Source organism: Elaeis guineensis, chromosome 11 (assembly GCF_000442705.2).
Source record: "Elaeis guineensis isolate ETL-2024a chromosome 11, EG11, whole genome shotgun sequence".
In the NCBI taxonomy this organism is placed as follows: Eukaryota; Viridiplantae; Streptophyta; class Magnoliopsida; order Arecales; family Arecaceae; genus Elaeis; species Elaeis guineensis.
In genome coordinates this window covers 96,150,487-96,162,980 of record NC_026003.2, presented here as the reverse complement: position 1 = coordinate 96,162,980, position 12,494 = coordinate 96,150,487, and the positions used below count along the sequence as shown (strand labels likewise).

At 34.3% G+C, this 12,494-nt stretch overlaps 2 pseudogenes; one reads left to right on the top strand and one right to left on the bottom strand.

The window, feature by feature from the left end:
* LOC105034587 (alpha carbonic anhydrase 7-like) overlaps nucleotides 1-3,659 on the bottom strand; it is a 40,558-nt pseudogene extending 36,899 nt beyond the window's left edge.
* Nucleotides 3,660-4,450: 791 nt separating this feature from the next.
* Nucleotides 4,451-12,494, top strand: part of LOC140852399 (alpha carbonic anhydrase 7-like) — a 13,267-nt pseudogene continuing 5,223 nt past the window's right edge.

The following is a 12,494-nucleotide window of genomic DNA, read 5'->3' as shown; positions in this document are numbered from 1 at the left end:
GTCGTCTGGTCTCTACAGATCATCCACTCGAAGCCCTGATCGAATCTTCCTTCGTGAGAGTGCTAGCTCGCATCGAAGGCTCTGGATGATGATCCAACTCTTTTTTAGATCTTCAGACTCCTCTGGATCAGAAGATGAAGTTTTACAAAAGGTGATGGTGTGAGACATAGAACAAGACTCACTCTTGTATTTTTCTTCTTACAAAATCAAGAGTTGAAACCTTAGAACCCACCCTACACCTCATGCCCGAGAGGATGATCACTTTCTCTGTTTCTCATGCACGGAAGTCCAACCCACTCTCAACTTTTTATATCCCAACTCTCAAGTTTTTCACACCAAAAATTATTTCTTTTCTCATACAAAACTGATCCCTTCTTAAGGGTGGCATCCCATGAAAGATAAGGATAAGAAAGAGGTAGTTTTGGTTTAATTTCAAACGTTGGTTGATCCTTATCACCAATTCAAATCAAATTTAAATTAAATTTAAATCAAACTTTATCTTCTTCTTAAGAACTCAGAAAGTGGTCAACCAACATTAGAATGGTGTAAAAAATCTCATGCAAAAATATTTTTTGCATGGAGAAAGGTGATGGCATGAAGAGAAGAGTCCAACTCAATTTGGACTCTAGATTTTTATTCAAATTCAAATCTATTTGAACTTAAATTTAAATCAATCAATTTTTAATTCAAAAAGAGATCAAATTTGGGTATAGAATTGCTTTTGAGTATGAGAAAAAAATTCACACAAAAAAATTTCTCACATGAAGAATAAAAGGGCGCAGAGAAAGGAGGCGCAAGGGATTTGAATTCGAATTGATTTCTCATCCAATTAGATTTTTATCCCAACCAAATTAAGTTAGACCCAATTAGATCACTAAATCTAATCTAATTAGGTAGCACATGATCTCAATTAAATTTTAATTAAATCAAAAATTAATCAAGCTCAAGTCCTGATCAAATTAGGAATCGAATATCCTTAGTGATTAAGTCATCTCATAACCTAATCAGGGCAAATCAAATTAAATCCAATTCAATTAGATTTGATCCAAATCTTAATACTCAATTAAATTAAGCTAATTAGCAATCTAATTACTAATCAATCCTCTTACAACTCACCAACAATTAACGAATTGATTTATTATAATTTTTACACAAGATTAATCATCAATCGAATTGACTATTTTATGCTAGAACGATTCTTAATCATCGATCAGCCATATGATCAGTCAGAAACTTCTTTTGAATGTGACTCTATAGATTCAAAACTAAGCTGATAGTATATAAATAATCTTTTTATACCAATCAAAGTGACCATTTAGTAATGATATCCGACGTCCAGATAAGTCGAAAGATTGCAAAGCATCATTCAAGAACCTATTGGCATATGGTTATTGTATAATTCATCCATTTAATTCAAATGCTCAAAGTGACCTAAGGTTTAACTGTCAACCCTGATATGGTCATCTATATTGTATTTTAATTTTTTTAAATCCATCATATGGATTATCTCGATCGAGATTTTACTGAATTGAAATACACTGATACATTAACTCCTACTTATTCAGAGGGGTCAATTCTATCTTGACTCACACACTGACTTTGCAAATATTTGACTGTGCTAAAAAAATTTTCATCACTGAATTAAAAATTTAGATAGTCTGGCACCAAAGCATAGTGAGTTGCTTGCAAGTCATTATGGTGATCTCAGGTTGGAGGGATACTTATACCCATATCCTTCGTGAGCTACTCTTGACAGTAGAATACTCAGCAGTTAGTCACGTTCAGTGAGATGTACTCCTACGTCTCACTTACATGCCATGCCAATATCTCCACACTCCTTGGTTAAGAGGACAACCAATGTATATGGCACACAACGATCTATACTTGATATAGCTATCATCCTAATAATAGTATATCATTTGGTCGTAAACTTAAGGTTTAAAGACTAAATGATATATCCTCCTATATCAAATCAAATAGTCCTAAAAACTTTATTACATAACAGGAGTTCAAAATAAGATGTACATAGTGATGAAAAAATTAAATAATATTTATTAATTCAATAATTCATATACAATTATAATAATAAGCTCAACCGTCAACAGACTGACGATTGATTTGGAGACACAATTTCCAACACTGACCACCAAAAAGCTATAGATTGACAAGCCTATCTCGACATTTCGACAACTACCCCTCTATTCTCTCCTCGATCCCAAATCTTGATGGAGATCAAATGCCAGAGGTATCTACGATTGTCCAAGCCAATGAAAGCCCCTCCCAATAGGAAGGACAAGAGGAAGTACTGTCGCTTCTAGTATGGCCATGGCCACGAAACTAAGAAATTCCATCAGCTCCAAGATGAGATCGAAGCCTTAATCCCAAGAGGTTATCTTAGCAAGTACAATCAGGAGCGATAGAATCAAGTGCTTGATGAGAAAAATAATAGCAACTGACCGATCGCTGATGTCATCAATACCATCTCTGGCTTGGGAAGCAATAATGGGGGTAGAAGCCCAAATTGAGGAAGGAAGAAGATGGTGTTTTGGGGCACTATTTTTTTTTTTTTGATAATGATTTTCAATGGAAGTACACTTCTCACAGTAGCATTGTCATTATATTACTAACAATCGCAAGTTATAGTGCAAATATAACTTCAGTCCATGATGAGCATGCATCTAACCGGTAGTTTGCTTTATGATGCTTCTTAAGGATAAAATTGCCCACTGACTTAAGGGAGGTATGGTAGAGCTGAGGTAAGATCAAATGAGGTTCAATCCCAACAACGGTGCCTCCAAAGTAGCCTCAGAGAACTCTTAAGGCTCATAATGACCCAACAAGGAACTGGTCCTAGAGCAAGTTGATAAAATCGGGACCCCTTATTGGACCCCACACATGGATGAAGTCTTGAATCTCCCGAGACTCAGGGACTGAAGGTGGCTTGGCATCCGCAAAAACTCAAAGAAGTTCCTTGGGGCTTTCTAAAATCTGGAAGTCCTATAGATGCAAAGATCTGAAGATATCTGAGCCATCTGAGCCCTTGACTATGATAAGAGCCAGTCGTCATAGAAACCAATACGAAACAAAAAGCTCCATTTGGAAGATAAAATATAACATCTTTCATTAATGAAATTTCAGTACAAAAGTTTGCCCCAAAGAAGGCACCAAAAGTAACTATAAAAAGAAAAAGGAGCTAGCCCTCAAGTGCGGGTGAGGTAGTCTCAGTGGCATCCCTATTGCAAGGGATGGAACCTCATCAAGGGTAGGCTCAAACGAGATAGATTCATCATCATTCAATGAAAATGCACCAACTTCTTCATCATTATTCCCGAGACAAAGGTGACTTAGGTCCAACTTAGGCACCATCTAGTGCAAATGCACTTTGCAATCTTGGAAGCCATATATATGTAGGTTGCTGTTGAAGCCTCCACAATCTCACTCTCAAAATCTACCGAGTCTCTGTACTCCTTGACACCCTTGAGCTTTGCTTTGGTAGTGACCCATTCCTCCTCAGCTGCTCTCCTGGCCATCATCGGCTCGTCTCCAGTCTCCACCTGGTCTACATCCAACACTCTCAAGCATTGCGCCAGGACAAAACCTGAGAACCCCGACCAAACATCCTTCGATTTCTTTAAGGACTCTCCTTTTGAAGAGCCCATCCACCTTTTTATTACTGACTTAATGGACGAGAGTGATGGCTTCATTGCTACCAGACTACAAGATCAGAGGTGGAAGACAAACTGGGAAATGAGGTGACCACCAACACTAATGGAGGCGGCATCAGCAAGAAGAAGAAAGGGCCTTCTCCCAATGACTACCATAATAAAATACTTTCTAGTGGTTGGATGGCAGGATATCTGGTCGGATAGATGGTCTATTTATATAGACCACTGACAGCATAGATTCGGCCATCGAATCTCTAGATCTCACCACTTGGCTAACATTGGGAGCTGCAGTATTTGCGACCCTTCATCGCACCTCTTTTCAGATCAACTGCATCAGATGAATCCATAGGGATTGCTTCGGGATTTGTCAACATTTGATGAATTATGAATTGATAAGTGCATAAATTTGTCTATAAAAATATTAATTTATAGATCAAATTATCTTTATTTTTTTAAAATTGATATTTTTTCGTATATGTTGTAGAAAAGAGGTACATTAACATGAAAAACTCGATCTGCAGACTTAAAGGGATTAAACGAGATCAAAAATGAAGTTAAAATGAATTTAAAATTAAGATCGAAGATCCATCGAATCAATCCTCGAGGTAGTGGTCCATCATGGACCATTTGGTCCATAAAAAGCTTGGTGGACCATGTGGAAATAAGGCCCTGGGAGCTGTTCACGGTTTGGGCTGCAATTTAAATCGCGTGGGGTCCGGCTCTTGGAATATGCCACGTGGTCGTATGAAGGGAGTGCTGGCTACCAGACCCAAGGGAAGGCGCGAATGGATTTGTGGCGCATGAACAGAGGAAATGGTAACTGGTTGCGAGAGATTTTTGTTGCGGTACGATGCGGACGCGGTGACCCACTTGGACGCGAAAAGATTTTGAGGCGAGGTTCTACGTGAGTCCAAGGGTGTGCGCGATACGAAGTCATGGAAAGTAGATTTTGAGATGGAGAGATAAGCATGTGAGATTAATTCTGCATCTAAAAATAATAATTTTTTTTTATCTATATCTATAAATAAAATTTTTTATTTATTTTCACTTCATAATTTTTGTAAGAAGTCCGTATGACACACAGGCATATTCACTTTTTAAAATTTTTTAGCCACCTTGTTCTCACTTTCTTTCATTCTTCCAACACATGAGAAGAAGAGTCAGTCAGAGGAAGTTAGCCACAAGCCAAGAAAGAGAGAGAAGGTTCTGTAAGAAATTTTATTTTCTGTTCCAACTCCAAACCTTGTTAATGGCTCAGGAGTTTAAAATTTTTGTATCAGAATTTTTATTCAGTAATAAATTAGTTGTTCTCTTTCTATTTAATTTTTGTAATTTTAATTTTTGCAATAGGGTAGTTTAAATTTCTACATCTTTTAATTCTGTAATTTTTAATTTTTGCAAGTTAAATTCCGACAAGTAGAATTAGATTTTATTTTAATTTTTTTCAAGCTTCAAATCAATTATGTCTGGCTAAGCAATCTCTCTGGGGTTTGCGATGAAACTAGTCCATGAATAGAAGTCTTCTCCTTTAAATTTCTCTTTTCGAGTTTGTAATTTTAGAATCCTTCTCCCTTCATCTCTCTTTTCAAGAGACTTGATGGGCTATCGTTGGATCAGAATCCCTTCATAGTCCATACTTGATTCGGTGCAAGAGTGGATGATTGGTAGAAGGCTCACAATTTTCTAAATCGTTTCTTCTCTTTTTTTATAAAAATCTTGATGGGTTATAGTTGAGTCAGAATCCCTTCATAGTCTATACTTGGACAACACAAGGGAAGTGAAGAAAGGAAGAGTCTCTTAATTAGGGTGAAAACAAAATGCTTGATGAATTATAGTTGAGTTAAATTTCTTTATGATCCATGCTTGTTCATATTTTATATCTTAATCAAGGGACATTATAAGAGAAACCATAGAAAGGCTCTCTAATTTATTGATCTAGTGGATTCAAAAGTCCTAGATCTTTTAGATAATTTACCTTTATATTAGATTAGTTTATTGCTTTGGTCATTCATAATTCAACAATCAATCTCTCTTCTTTTTCTTTAAAGCTTGCTTGAGCAAGTATTTAAACACACTTTAAAATTCAATTCCTTGTGAGATCGATCTGTACTCATCGGACATGCCACATTGCACATCGTGTGCTTGCGGTAAATTTAAGACACATCAAGTTTTTGGCGCCGTTGCCGGAGAATTGACGTGTTTAAATTATGTTTTAGATTCTTATTCTTTTTGCTTTTAGTTTTAGTTTTAGTCATTTTTTTATTTTTTTAATTATTTTAGTCAAATCAAAATCTATCCTGACATAAGGTTGCCTTGGTATAACAGGAAGTTTCATTGTATGGTTGTCCTAGGATAGATTTTGATTTATAGAAAAAAATCGTTACCTTTAATTCTTAGAACTCTTCTTCTCCTCCTTTTTTTTCTCTCATATATTAAAAAATTAAAAAAAAATATTAGGATAAAATGACAATTGACAGATACAATCTAAAGCCTATAAGCCTATAAGATCATTGAAGAAGAAATGGATTCCAATAGACAATCTAGAACTCTGCTGGACCTAAGTTATCCAATTAGCTCTGTCTAACCATCTAGAATTAGTTCTTCGCTAACAATTTTGTAATTGGTCCTCAAATAATTAACATGCATCCTACATTCACTGAAATTGAAGATGCATTTGTTTATTCAAGGGAGTTTGAAGACATTAGAATTGCAACTTTGACCAATAGAATTGAAGCCTGAGAATTCGAAAGACATATTCAATTTAACCAAGTGCTAGCACCTATGTGCATTGGATGCGATGCACTAGATCATGTTGCAGAGGAGTGTCCTTATTTGATGAACCCAATCCAAACTGAGTTCATACAGGAGAATGCATTCAATGAAAGCTACATAAATGAACCTTATGCACCAATTTATAACCTAGGGTCAGAAAGTCATCTCAATTTTACATGGTCACAAGATGCAACATTGGAGCCCATAATTTTTATCAATCCTATCTAAGGCCCAACCAAATACTAAATGATCAACCAGGTTTAGATCCTGAGGAAAGAGTCAATACATTAGAAAAGAGTTTAGACATCTTAGCACAATCAACCTCAGACATTAAAAATACTCTCAATAATTTCATGCAAACCACTGACTAGTTATTTAAATAATTGAGCTAATCAGCTATAGCGATTAGTAAACTAGAAAAAGGTATATTACCAAGCCAACTAGAGGTTGACCCTAGAGCTCAGAATGGTCTAAAACTTAAAAACCAGTTCGATCAGTTGAGAATATTCAGTTCTGAGGAACTGGAGGAGATACCCGAAGCTAATAATAATAATGAGGTATCCACACCTAGTGACTATTATACTCAACTAAAATCAAAATTAGTTGTTGAACCCCTCATGACACTGGTTGAACCCATGCTTAAAATAGAGGAGGCAACAATAGGAGATCCAGAAACACTCTCGCAGCACATCGAGTACATAGATCTAGGTCTCTTAAAATTCCGACTAGTACTTAAGTTATATCTAGATCTAATTATAAAGGAAGAATTGTTAGTTATCAAGAGAATGGGTCACATAATGGTCTTAAGTAGAAAATACTTTAAGGAAGAGCCTGAATCATGTAGGAAATTACAGACCCATATTAAGATTCGGGCAGGAATAGGATAGGTACTCTTTTAGCATCGGACTAAAGATATTAAACTTAGCGCTTATTGGGACCCAACCCAATTTTTTTAAATTAATATCTTTTCTATTAAATAAATAGAGATACCTATCTTTAGGTTTCGAACTTTCAAGCCAACATCGCACCAGATCACCTTTAAAATAAGAACACATATTAAACATGTGACATTTTTCTTTTTCTTGCATTGCATTTTCTTTTCTCCTTCATTAGAAATAATGATATTTAAGTTGGGGGTAGAAAATTTTTTTAAAAAAAATTTTAAAAATATATCTTTTGAAAATTTTTAAAATTAAAAAAATAATAAAATAAAATATGTATCAAGAAAGAGACTCTTGAGCAAAATAGACTAAGAAAAGAATAATAAGAGTTAGAAAGTATTTGCTAATGACTGTAGCGAGTTAAGGAGTAGATTAGTTGGGCAGACTTTAACAACTTACTTAGATTACCTATAGGCTATTAGCACTTCTAACTGCACATGCACACTGACAAAGCAAAATAGGTACGATTGTAAGGCCAACTGAGAATTCAATTATACTTAAAATTGATGATTGATATACACTTCAACTAAAAATTTGAATTTGAGGAAAGAGCTACTTGTCTAAAATAAAAATGCAAAACAAGAGTATATGTGGATTGCCCTAAGCTTAGTAATCGGATTTCTGTACTTAAGTTAAGTATGGAGGTTCGTGTCAAATGGTGAAGGGAAGGCCAGGATACTCAGTACTAAAAAAAAAAAAAAAAAAAGAGAGAGAAAGAAAGAAGCAGTGTGAAAGCTATCTTAGTTCATAAACTTTATTTGGGGTGTATAGAAAATTAACCGAATAAGAAGATAAGAGAAGATACATTTGTCTTTTACAAGCCAGCACTCAAATGCTAAGTTGGTCATCACAAACACAAGTGCTGTAGATCTTTCAATGTATTTTAAGGGAGTTTCTAATTGTACTAACTACGAAATTTACTTCTAAAGCTCAATATTTAGTTAGTGATACTTGCTAAATTCTTTGACTTTCAATTTTAGGTCTATTTTTATAAAAAAGATCTTAATAAAATATTATCAAAAAAAATAATAATAATTATAATATATTGCATTGCTAAGAGTCTAGCAATAAATAAGTTCTAGGGTGTGATAAATGAATAAATTTATCCACAAAACATTAATTTATGAATCAAATTATTTTTATTCTTTTAAAATTGATGTTTCTCCATATATTTTGCAGGAAAGAGATACACCAATATGAAGAATCAGATCTGCAGACTTAAAGGGATTAAACGAGATAAAAAACAGAGTTAATATGGATTTAAAATTAAGACCAAAGATTTTTCGGATCAATTCTTAAGCTAGTGGTCCATCATGGACCATTTGGTCCATAAAAGATTGGTGGACCATGTGGAAATAAGGCCCTGGGAGCTGTTCACGGTTTGGGCTGCAATTTAAATCGTGTGGGGTCCGGCTCTTCGAATATGCAATGTGGTCGTATGAAGGAAGAAGGGAGTGCTGGCTACCAGACCCAAGGCGCGAATGGATTTGTGGCGCATGAACAGGGGAAATGGTCACTGGGCGCGAGAAGATTTTTGTTGCGGTACGATGCGGACGCGGTGACGAACTTGGACGTGAAAAGATTTTGAGGCGAGGTTCTACGTGGGTCCAAGGTTGTGCGCGATACGAAGTTACGAGAAGCAGATTTTGAGATGCAGAGATAAGCGCGTGAGATTAGTCCCGCATCTGAAAAAAAAATTTTTTTTTTTTCCTACCTGCATCTATAAATAAAGCTCTATATCTTTATATTAAAAATAATTTTTTTTATTTTATAATTTAAAACTTTTTAATCATTTTATTTTCATTTTTTTTCACCCTTTCAATAATAAAAGGAGAGTCAGTCAGGGAAGATTAGCCACAAGCCAAGAAAGGGAGAGAAGCTTGATTCTGTAAGAAATTTTATTTTATTTTCTGTTCCAACTCCAAACCTTGTTAATAGCTTAAGAGTTAAATATTTTTGTATCAAAATTTTTATTCAGCAATAAATTAGTTATTCTCTTTCTATTTAATTTCTGTATTTTAATTTTTGCAATAGATAGTTTAAATTTTTGCATCTTTTAATTTTGTAATTTTTAATTTTCGTAAGTTAAATTTCAGCAAGTAGAATTATATTTTATTTTATTTTTTCTTCGAACTTCAAATCAACTATGTCTCGTTAAGCAATCTTTCTGGGGTTTGTGATGAAGCTAGACCATGAATAGAAGCTTTCTCCTTTGAATTTTTCTTTTCGAGTTTATAATTTTAAAGTCATTCTCCCTTCATCTATCTTGCCAAGAGATTTGATGGGCTATCGTTGGGTCAGAATCCCTTCATAGTCCATATTTAATTCGGTGCAAGAGTGGATGATTGGTAGAAGGCTCACAATTTTCTAAACCATTTCTTCTCTTTTCTTATGAAAATCTTGATGGGTTATAGTTGGGTCAGAATCCCTTCATAGCCTATACTTGGACAACACAAGAGAAGTGAAGAAGAGAAGAGTCTCTTGATTAGGGTGAAAATAAAATACTTGATGGATCATAGTTGAGTTAAATCTCTTATGATCCATGCTTGTTCATATTTTATACCTTAATCAAGGGACATTATAAGAGAAACTATAGAAAGGCTCTCAAATTCGTTGGTCTAGTAGATTCAAAAGTTCTAGATCTTTTAGATAATTTACTTTATATTTAATTAGTTTACTATTTTGGTCATTCGTAATTCAACAATCAATCTCTCTTCTTTTTCTTTAAAGCTTGTTGAGCAAGTATTTGAACACACTTTAAAACTCAATTCTCGTAGGATCGATCCGTACTCATTGGACATACTACATTGCACACCGTGCACTTATGGTAAATTTAAGACACATCAAGTTTTTGACGCCGTTGTCGGAGAATTGACGTGTTTAAATTATATTTCAGATTCTTGTTCTTCGTGCTTTTAGTTTTAGTTTAGTAATTTTTTTGTCTTCTTTTAATTATTTTAGTCAAATCAAAATCTGTCTTGATATAAGGTTGTCCTGGCGTAACAGGAAGTTACGTTGTATGGTTATCCTAGGATATATTTTGATTTGCATAAAAAAAAATTGTTACCTTTTAATTCTTAGAACTTTTTTCTTCTCCTCTTTTTCTTTCATATGTTAAAAAATAAAAAATAAAAAAAAAATTATTAGGAGAAAATGATGATTGCCAGACACAATCTAAAGCCTACAAGCCTATAAGGTCATTGAGGAAGAAATGGATTCCAATAGACAACCTAGAACCTGTTGGACTTGTGTTATCCGATTAGCTCTGTCCAACCATTTAGAATTAGTTCCTCAGCTAATAATTTTATAATTGGTCCTCAAATGATTAACATGCATCCTACATTCTCTAAATTGAAGATGCATATGTTTATTCAAGGGAGTTTGAAGACACTAGAATTACAACTTTGACCAATAAATTGAAGCCTTAGAATTCGAAAGACATATCCAATTTAACCAAGTGCCAGCACCCATGTGCATTGGATGCGATCACCAAATCATGTTGTGGAGGAGTTCCTTATTTGATGAACCCAACCCAAACTGAGTTCATACAGGAGAATGCATTCAATAAAAGTTACATAAATGAACCTTATGCACCAATCTATAACTTAGGGTCGGAAAGTCATCCCAATTTTACATGGTCACAAGATGCAATATTAGGAGCCTATAATTTTTATCAATTCTTTCTAAGGTCCAACCAAATACTGAATGATCAATCAGGTTTAGATCCTGAGGAAGGAGTCAACATATTAAAAAGAGTTTAGACATCTTAGCACAATCAACCTCAGACATTAAAATACTCACAATAATTTCATGCAACCACTGACCAATTATTTAAACAATTGAGCCAGTCAGTTTATAGTTAGTAAATAGAAGGGGATATATTATCAAGTCAACTAGAGGTTGACTCTAGAGCTCAGAATGGTCTAAAACTTAAAGACCAGTCATCAGTTGAGAATATTCAGTTCTGAGGAACTGGCAGGCGATACCCGAAGCTAATAATAATAATGAGGTATCCACAACCTAGTGACCATTACACTCAACTAAAATCAAAATTAGTTGTTGAACCCCCTCATACACTGGTTGAACCTTTGCTTAAAATGGAAAGGCAACAATAGGGATCCAGAAACACTCCCAGAGCATATCGAATCATAGATTTAGATCTCTTAAAACCCGACTAGTACTTAATTTATACCTAGATCTAATTATAGAGGAAGAATTGTTAGTTATCAGGAGAATGAGTCACACAATGGTCCCAAGTAGAAAATACTTTGAGGAAAAGCTTGAATCACGTCGGAAATTACAGACCCATGTTAAGATTCGGACAGAAATAGGATATGTACCTTTTAGCATCTGACTAAAGACGTTAAACTTAGCACTTGTTGGGAGGTAAACCAATTTCTTTAAACTAATATCTTTCTATTGAATAAATAGAGATACCCATCTTCAGGTTTCAAACTTTCAAGCCAATATCGCACTAGATCACCTTTAAAATAAGAAACATATTTAAGAGGTGACATCTTTCTTTTTCTTGCATTGTATTTTCTCCTCCTTCATTAGAAATAATGATATTAAGTTGGGGGTAGGAAAAATCTTCTAAAAATATTTTAAAAAATTTTAAAAAATAGATCTTTTGAAAATTTTTGAAATTAAAAAAATCTGAATAAAATATGTGCAAGAAGAAAGAGAACTTAAGCAAAATAGACTAGAAAAAAAAAAGAGTTAGAAAGTATTTGCTAATGATGGTAGTGAGTTAAGGAATAGATTAGTTAGGCAGACTTAACAACTTACTTAGATCACCTAACGGCTATTAGGACTTCTAACTGCACATTACACACTGATAAGGCAAAATAGGTATGATTGTAAGGCCAACTGAGAATTCAATTATTACTTAAAATTGATGATTGATATATACTTCAAATCAAAAATTTAAATTTGAGGAAAGAGCTATCTGTCTAAAATAAAAGGAAAATGCAAATATAAGTATATGTGGATTGTCCTAAGCTATTAACCGAATTTCTGTACCTAAGTCAAGTGTGGAGGTTTGCGTCAAATGATAAAAGGAAGGCCAGTATGCTCAGCACTAAAAAAAAAAAAAAACAAAAGAGAGAGAAAGAAA